Below are 9376 nucleotides of genomic sequence, written 5' to 3' on the forward strand. Positions count from 1 at the left end.
TTATATATTACTTCTGATACCTTATATTCTTTATAGTCATCCTATAAAAAGATGTTTCCTAAATGTGTAACAGCCTGGATAAATATACATCACTTCTGTATACAACCCTTCCATTTCCTTCCTACCTTTTTCTTCCTTCCCATGCATTTTTCTTGTCTTCTGCTTAATTTATTCTAAGATGTGGTCAGTTATTCAGCAGGGCTGCTGTCATCAGTTTATGCCAGTTATTGCCTCAAGCTTTTGCTATAAATTTGTAAAACGTATTCTGATCACTTTGACAGTGAGGTTTTAGTAAGTGACTAAAACCCAGGTTCATTCTGGGAGAAAAACAGATCCCCCCAGTTTCTACACATTAACCACAGGAGGAATATATAATGTAGGTACATCACTCAGAAGAAATACAACTTCAGGCTTGGGCACAATTTAGTGGGAGCTTGTTTTCATAGAATCATGGAATCATAGAATATCCTGAGTTGGTAAGAACCCACAAGGATCAGTGAGAACAAATCCTGGCTCCACACAGGACCACCCAATAATCTGTGAATGTTGTCCAAACACTTCTTGAACTCCAGCAGGCTTGGTGCCTTGACCACTGTTCTGGGGAGTCTGTTCCAGTGTCCAACCACCTTCTTGGTGAAGAACCTTTTCCTAACACCCAGCCTGACCCTCCCGTGTCTGAGCTCCATGCCATGCCCTCGGGTCATGTCGCTGTCCCCAGAGAGCAGAGCTCAATGCCTGCCCCTCTGCTCCCCTTGTGAGGGAGCTGCAGGCTGCCATGAGGCCTCTCCTCAGTCTGCTCTGCTCTGGGATGAACAAACCAAGGGACCTCAGCTGCTCCTCATACATATTGCTCTCTAGACCTTTCACCATCTTTGTAGCCCTCCTTTGGTCACTCTCTAATATAAGTTTTATGTCTTTCATATATCATGGTGTCCCAAACTGCACACAGTACTTGAGGTGAGGCCGCACTAGCACAGATCAGAGTGGAACAATCCCTTCCCTTGAGTGGTTAGCAATGCTGTGTTTGATGTACCCCAGGGTACAGTTGGCCCTTTCATCTGCCAAGGCATGCTGTTGGCTCATATTCACCTTGTTGTTCATCAGAACCCCCATATCCCTTCCTGTGGGCCTGCTCTCCAGCTTCTCATCTCTCATCCTGTATGTATATTCAGGATTGCACCGTCTCAGGTGCATATTCTGACACTTGCTCTTGTTCTGTTTCAGAACAGAGAACCATATCAAATATGAAGTCATTTCAGTGGGTATGCATTATTTAAAGGTGTACACTAAAAGAAAAAAAATGAATGAATGCTGAATGCACGAATAGAAAAGAGCATAGCATCTGATATCTAAAAAGGTAAAAACATCGTTATGATAGGTGCTATCTTATTTCTATGAAGACAAATCATTTACAGCTAGTAGCATTGCAGCTAGTTATTAAGTAATGCATAGCATGAACAGAAAAGTACCAATTATCAGAGTACAAAATAACATGCAACAAAGCCAGTTATTAGCATAAAGATAGCAGAAGTTAAACATAAACCGAGGAAAGCTTACCCCAAGTTAATGAACTAGCATATAGGTGAGTTAAAAGCAAAACAAATTATGTCATAATCATAGAATCATAGAATCATTTAGGTTGGAAAAGACCTCTCAAATCATCAAGTCTAACCACCAAATCACCAGCAGAGCTTCAGCTCCATCATAACACTCTAATCATGAGAACAATAGCACGTCAGTTTGACATGCTCAGAAGTCAAGTCATATCTCTGTCTTGCAATGCAGCAATAGGGACTTTTCTTCTGCTTTCTTATGCCATGTTAAGGTACGCTCTTTCACTGTGTGTTTAGTTCAGTAGTCAGGTATGGTATAGCTCAAAGGTCCCAATCCAGTAGAAAAGTTCTAACCTTTGTAGACTGTGAATGGCTTCTCAACACAGAATCCCTAGCTGTAGTATGATTTTTTTGCAGCTGAAATCTGTTTTTAGCTTTGACTTAATTACCCCAAATTTTCCTTTGACTCCATGATTCAAGACAAATAGAACAAGGCAATTTATTTTAAGCATTTGGGTGAAACTTTACATTTTAACATTCTCCATAAAAATCAATGCTAAGAAATTTGTATCAATATCTCAGGCCTCCAAAGACTTAACCCCAACCACAGTCAGGAGGCGTGACTGGCAGCCACCTCCTCAGAAACTGCAGAAGAATGCTTGCTTAATGCTCCGGAAGGCAGAATTCCATTGCTATCACAAAAACACAAGCTTGAGGAACAGATGACTCTGAGGTATTGGCATAACAATCTTTCAATTCTACATGTATATTATTTTAGTGCAGTGTTGCCAGGTTCTGGGTTTTGTTTTCATTTGAACAGTCATTATAATGATTTGAAGTAGGCTTTAAATCTTAAAGGATTTTTCTCTCAAATGAGCAATGTCTACATTTTACAAGATAAGTTCCTTAGGAGGAGTTTGCACTTGAAGTGGAAACTGATAATAATAGTTGACTCCAAAGAAGATTTCTAGGCATTTTTGCAAAGTATTATCCTTTTGAAAGAAGATATAGTGGACATGTTTTTATACTAATTTAAAGAACATGGTGGAATGTTTAGCCCATTGAAAGATGCAGCTAATTGATCTTAGAGGAAATATTAAACTCTCATAACAATGGAAATTAAAAATATAGACTAAATGTTGAATGTTTTGTAATTCCCAAGTCAAATCTGCAAAACTGTACATATTGTAGGTTTTGAGATTTATTTAATTTTTAAGTTAAAAATCTGTCTAACAGCCTGTGCTAAGGATAGTGAATTGGTAAAGATCATTTACTTTTTAGGCAAAAATGGAAGATAAATTGACTTCTTTATTCTGTAAGACTGAACATCTCCAAAGAGATTTTAAATGGAGCCTGTTGTCTTACTAATTTGCACACCATGCTTTTTACTTTATGGTTTTTATTTATTTATTTATTTATTTATTTATTCTTGATTGAAACCTTGGTCAGGAACAGTTTAAACCCTAGTAGTTGCTAAGCATAACTCTAGGCCAGCATGTGCCAAATATGCCACAGCACGAAGTCTTTAGTTGTCATCCAGCATACTGTGTGTAAGCAATTGGCAAGCTTCTTCTCCCCCTACCTCCCAGGACTTTTGTTATTGAATTGCCACGTAGTGTATCTTTGCCTAATTGAACTCATTACTTAAGAGACTACTTTGTCTACACAAGTATTCAGAAAATATTATTCCTGAGTAACCATGTTTATATTCTTATGCTGGAACAAGAATGGGCTAGATAACATAACCAGATAAAATAATGAATAAACAGGCTCTAAAAGATGTTCTGCCATCTTTGCTGAATCTAGAGATACCCCTTAGAAAATCTACAAGGACCAATTCTCTTCTCACAAATGAGAGTTGGAGGACTAAGCCCATCTACCCAGGAGCATGGCATGTGAATTATAAAACCACATCAGAGAAGTCAAATCCATAATGGCAAGAGAAAAAGATGCTGGAAGTAGCAGTCCAATGAAGAATTAGTTCAAAAGACTTTAAAAATAGATTCACAGAATCACAGCATCGTAAAATAATAGAATCATAGAATGGTTTGTGTTGGAAGGGATATTAAAGATCATCTAATCCTCTCTCCCCTCTCTCTCCCCCACCCCCCTATATCCCACCATGGGCAGGGACATCTTCCACTAGACCAGGCTATTCAAAGCCCCATCCAACCTGGCCTTGAACACCTCCAGGGATGGGGTATCCACAACTTCTCTGGGCAACCTGTTCCAGGGCCTCACCACCCTCATCATAAATAATATCTTCCTTATATCTAATCTAAATCTACCCTCTTTTAGAACCATAGAACCATAGAATGACTTAGGTTGGAAGGGACCTCAAAGATCTTCTAGTTCCAGCCCCCCTGCCATGGACAGGGGTGCCACCCACTAGATCAAGTTGCCCAGGACAACCTTCTCTTTCACTAGCCCCAGAACAGCACAGAATGTCATCAGGGGAAATTCTTCCGTATTTAAATTAAGGAAACCATTACTCCTTGTCCTGTCACTACACTCTGTGACAGAGTTCCTCATCAGCTCTCTTGTAGGCCCCCTTTAAGTACTAAAAGTAAGTACTACTGCTGTGAGGTCTCTCTGGAGCCTTCTCTTCTCCAGGCTGAACAACCCCAACTCCCTCAGTCTGTCTTCATAGAAGAAGTGTTCCAGCCCTTTGATAATCCTTGTGGCCCTCCTCTGGACTTGTTCTAATAGTCCATGTCCTTTTTGTGCTGGGGGCCCCAGAGATGAACACAGTACTCTAGGTGGAGTCTCACAAGCACAGAATAGAGGAGGAGAATCACCTTCCTCAACCTGCTGGCCACACTTTTTTTGGTGCAGCCCAGGGTATGGCTGGCTTTCTGGGCTGCAGGTGCACACTTCCAGCTAATGTTGAGCTTCTTGTTGAGCAACACCTCACAAATCCTTCTCCTCTGGGCTGCTCTTAATCCGTTGTCCACCCAGCCTGTATTTATGCTTGGGAGTGCCCTGGCTCTGGTGCAGGACCTTACACTTGGCCTTGTTGAACATCATGAGGTTCACACAGGCCCACCTCTCCAGACTGTCCAGGCCCCTCTGGATGGCATCCCTTCTGTCCTCTGTGTCTACCACACCACCAGCTTGGTGTCATTGGCAAACTTGCTGAGTGTACACTCAATCCCACTGTCCATGTTGCTAATAAAGATGTTAAATAGAGCTATGTAAAGGTGTGCTGGAGTACACACACAAAAAAGTATATTTCTATCTTCAGTATATAAATATCTGTCCTTGCAGTCTTTGCCATTACCCCAGACTGAACGTGGCCAGTGCAGGAGGTTGGGGGCACCCCATCAACCAGCAACACTTTCCCAGGCAATTTTAATGTGGGCTGAAGGATATGCTCCCACACAATGCCCAGGCTGGGTTTATAGGGTTATGTGGGAGTCAGGCCAATCCCATTGACTTTGGATGTAACCATCATTTTTCAAGGGAGTGAGAGTCTTGGAATTGGTATGGATGCAACTTTTGTTGGGCCAGGTAGCCTCTAGAATGGGTGCAGGTCTGTTACATTCATTAGTATAGATATACCTTGTACATAACATATTTGCTCCAGTATGTACTGTTAATTATAGCAGAACAAGTGCACTAGGATTTATGGTTTAAAAAAAGGCAAATGTCTTGCTCTGGTTAAAAAAATGATATTTTAATCACCAGCACCATTTGATATTTCTAATATGAGTGTAAATCAGGAGTGATTTTGTAGAAATTAGAATAATGTCTGTGTTGGGTAACAGAGATCAGAATGAGGAATTTTATAGTTGTATTATCAGTATGTGCTAATGGCCATTTTCATTTCCATTTGGGAATGATAAGCTCTAGAAATACTGAAGCACAGATTTTTTTTTATTTTTTTTTCTAAGATGCTGGAGCAGGGATAAACTGGAAATGTGCTTGGGATAGTCCCACACACTAGCATTGACTGGACAAGCCTTCTAGTTTTTAGAGTTTCCTCAACCTAACAAATGAACTTGTCAAATCAGAGTAAGTATTTCCTGAGCCAATAGGAAATTCTAATGAGAAGCTGCATGTGGGAGAAACGCTGCTCAGCATCCCCCCAGAACTATTCTTGACTTCAGAGAAGTAAACCCTTGTGGAAAAAATAAAGTTCATGATTCAATAATTGTGTTGTATGTTGTGTTGTTTAAGAGTGTGGTCCTGCTTCTTTATTATATATGTTAAAAACAAAACAAAACAATAAAGTAAATAAAATAAAATCTGATGCTAATGTCTCAAACTCTTTTATATCTTCAGTTGTTCAGCAACAGTTCAGCTCATGTTTGTGCTTAACACCACTATTGTCATGATATCTGTATTGGCTGCTTTTCATGTAGCATATGATCCTTTTATTTTATCTCCTGTTTAGCACTGGAAATATAAAGGTAAAGACAAAAGACAAAATACTGCACTTCTCTGAAATATATTTCTGTCTCTGCACATTATGTGGATAGTTCCATTTTAATAATAGCAAAGTTTGTTTATTATTACATTTTGCTTGTTGTGTAGAAGAAAATTAGCCACTAGTTAAATGTAACTTTGATGTGGGTTTAGGGGAAAATGAGTATTTCAGAAAAGTATGGAAAACCAAGGTAAGTGTGAAAGTCTCCAGTTATATAGCACTTAAGAATGGAACTAGTTATATCTGTAATAAGTACACAGATGAGACTAATAAACTTGAATACATCAATATGCAAGTGAGCAGTAATCCTGAGTGGAAGAAACATTTTGAAATTTTTCAGAGTTTTAGGGTGCTGAGTTTTGCTATATTGATTCTTGTGCAGTATCAATAGTGCCAGAAAGAGAAATGGATTGGAAATAGGCAGAAACATGAATATGGGCAAGATGACATGGCCCTAAAATTAAAAAAAAAAAAATAATTTCCACATCCTACAAAGACAGAAATGTGTTGTGTTAATCTAATGATGCCTTAACAGAAACAGATGAAGGACATGGTCATGTACAGCAAGGCAAAGAAACCAGAGAAATGAGCATAGCAGTGCTACGTTGCAGAAGAGAAAAAGAAGAAATGTCATAACAGAAGAAATCTTGGCAAACTTCTTCATGACGGTAGTAGGATAGGGGACTAGGAAAATTGTCAGCTGCAGAAACTACCAACCTCATTTGATAATCTACCTTCTGTGAGGTTGGAATGCAGATACTGTAATATGTCTTGATAACATATATAATAATGTTCTTCCAATGAGTAATACTGGTTGACACTGCTGTTAGTTTAGTTACGTTGTGGAGCATTGAGCTAATGTAAGGGAAAGTACCACATTATTGCCAAAAGCTGGAATGAATGTCACTTTCAATAACACAAAATACACTAGCAACTGTTTGAAGACTTAACTGAATTTTCTTTTAAGCAAATTTTCACAATGCACAGGGAACTTTTTCTGCTACCTATTATGTATATTAGCTGATACCTTATAAATTCTGCTGGTTTCAGGAAATCTGTTTGGAATTGGATTATGGTAGACTAAAACCCATGTGAAGGACTAAATTTTAACTGTTAAGTTATCTAGAAAGATGTGTTGGGAAGAGTCATTTATTGGAAAATGGGCAGATGAAAAGGCAAGTCCCAATTATATTTTACCTATGAAACTCTTACCTGAAAAGGTGTGTTCCACTGTTTGAGGTGTTTGTTTACAAAGAGAATGTTTAAAATGAACGTTTAAAAAAGCAAAAACCCAACCCAAACCTCCCAGATCAGGCACATTATTCAGTATAAAGTGAGAGAAAACAAATGGAAATGTGCTCATATTTCCTGATGATCACATCCTTTTATGTGCACATTTCATTTGCTGCACACATTAGGAAATAGAATAGGAAAAAACAACTGATTGGAAAAACTGGCTGAGTAGCAGGTGCTAATCCATACCTAAGGAAGGCAACAAGCTACAATATGGCTGGTAAACAGAAATGGGTAGTGGAGAGATGTCAGTAACTCCCAGAGGTAAAAGAAAGAGAGGTTTGCCCATCACTGCTTCTACCTTTACTCCAAAAGAGTGAAATCTAGCTTCACTGAGAACACCTTAAACAAATCTAAAACAAAAAAAAATCCTGAAACTCAAAGAAAAAAGACAAGAGTATCAATAGAATTAATTCAGCTAATATATTTAGCACATGAACAGTTGCCTAAGGGGTTGCTTAACATAGTACTGTAAATCAGATAATTATGTATTCTTACATCTAAAAAAATATTAAATATAATTTGCCAATCTGGGAAAAAAATTACTTTCTGTTCAACATCCAAATGATAGCAAACATTATCTTTGGAATTAATTAATTATTTATTTTAACATACTTATATACAGTGAGCGACTCATCCTGATATAATAGTTTGCTTCAACATAAACTAAGTAAAGACTTTTATGAATTAAAGTTTTTAACACATTTGAGACTTAGAAACTTTCCTCACAAGCCTACATAAATATAACCACACTGATGATATGTCTTCTGTTGTAACGATTTTCAAACTGTGTTTACTAAGGGCCAACACCATTTACCGATGTTTTAGTTGTATCTGAGATGGATAACGCTTGAACAAAATAGTCAACACACATTTTGAAATTAATTCTAAGCAGCTAAAGAGATTTTAAACGTACATGTTTATAGGTACATGTATATTATATATTTGTGTATAATAATATATACACACACATTTATTTTAATGTTTAGCTTTAATAGCAAAAAGTACAGTAGAATTCCACTGATAGCAAGATTTGATTCTAGATTATCCATAGAAAATTGGTGCACTTTCTGAAAATCAATACAAGCTCAAAACAAAATGTGATATCAGATAACTCTAAGCTGTAGTCTAAACCTGATAATCAATTTGAACACCTAAATAATTGAATGAAACCCACTAGAGTAATTAGACATTTGATAATGAAGAACCGCCATTGGAAAAATGTTACTGAGTAAAATTTTTTATCAATCCCAAATAGGTGAACATACAACATTTAGGATAAGGCCTCTCAGTCCTGACTGGAGCCTGTAAGTACTACTAGAGTACAAATAATAAATAATAGTACATGTACTGTAAACTCTCTAAAATCAGTGGTAATACCAAGCATTTTCCATCTTTGAAACACTACAGACATAAAATTATTCCTCACAACACCCCTGTGAGGTAGGTACAAAAGTATTTCCCCATCTTTACTGACAGGGCAACTTATCCCAATACTACAAGGTGCTAGCTGACTTGCGGGCGGGGGGCTAGGGGGGTGTTCAGTCCCTGATTCCCAGAGACTACAGACTATTTGTAGTCTAGAGACTACAATTATCAAGCAAAATAAGAGTCTAATCAGAGATTTGCCCACTTCCCTAAAATACATCAGTGGCACAGCCCAAAGCTTTTGGCTTTCTAATATGACACTTTGTCAGTGGATTAAGCCATTCTGCCTTCTGAAAAAAAAAATAGAATACTATATATTGGTGCTACTACATGCACAAACATGTATTTCTCTTTGAATTAATCTGCTGATACCTTTAATATCTGCAAAGGGAAATAATTTTCCTGTTAGTGTCTACATTGCGTAAAAATCTCACAGCCAGATTCTTGTGTTTCTGCTTTTGTACATAAAAGTTACAGGTTCTTTTACTCATTTATATGCAAAGAGACTGATTATTCATTTGATTTCATTCTCACATCAAATTCTGTATCAAGGAACAGTCAACTTTTTTAGACTCAGATTTCAGGACCTCCTTTAAAATAGGGATAATACTGCTGTCTGTACTAAAATATATGTATTATCTTTTCCCTCTTTTAAAAAATAAATCCAGAATGC

The sequence above is a fragment of the Netta rufina genome, assembly GCF_964035555.1.
Source record: "Netta rufina genome assembly, chromosome: 2".
NCBI classification, from domain to species: domain Eukaryota; kingdom Metazoa; phylum Chordata; class Aves; order Anseriformes; family Anatidae; genus Netta; species Netta rufina.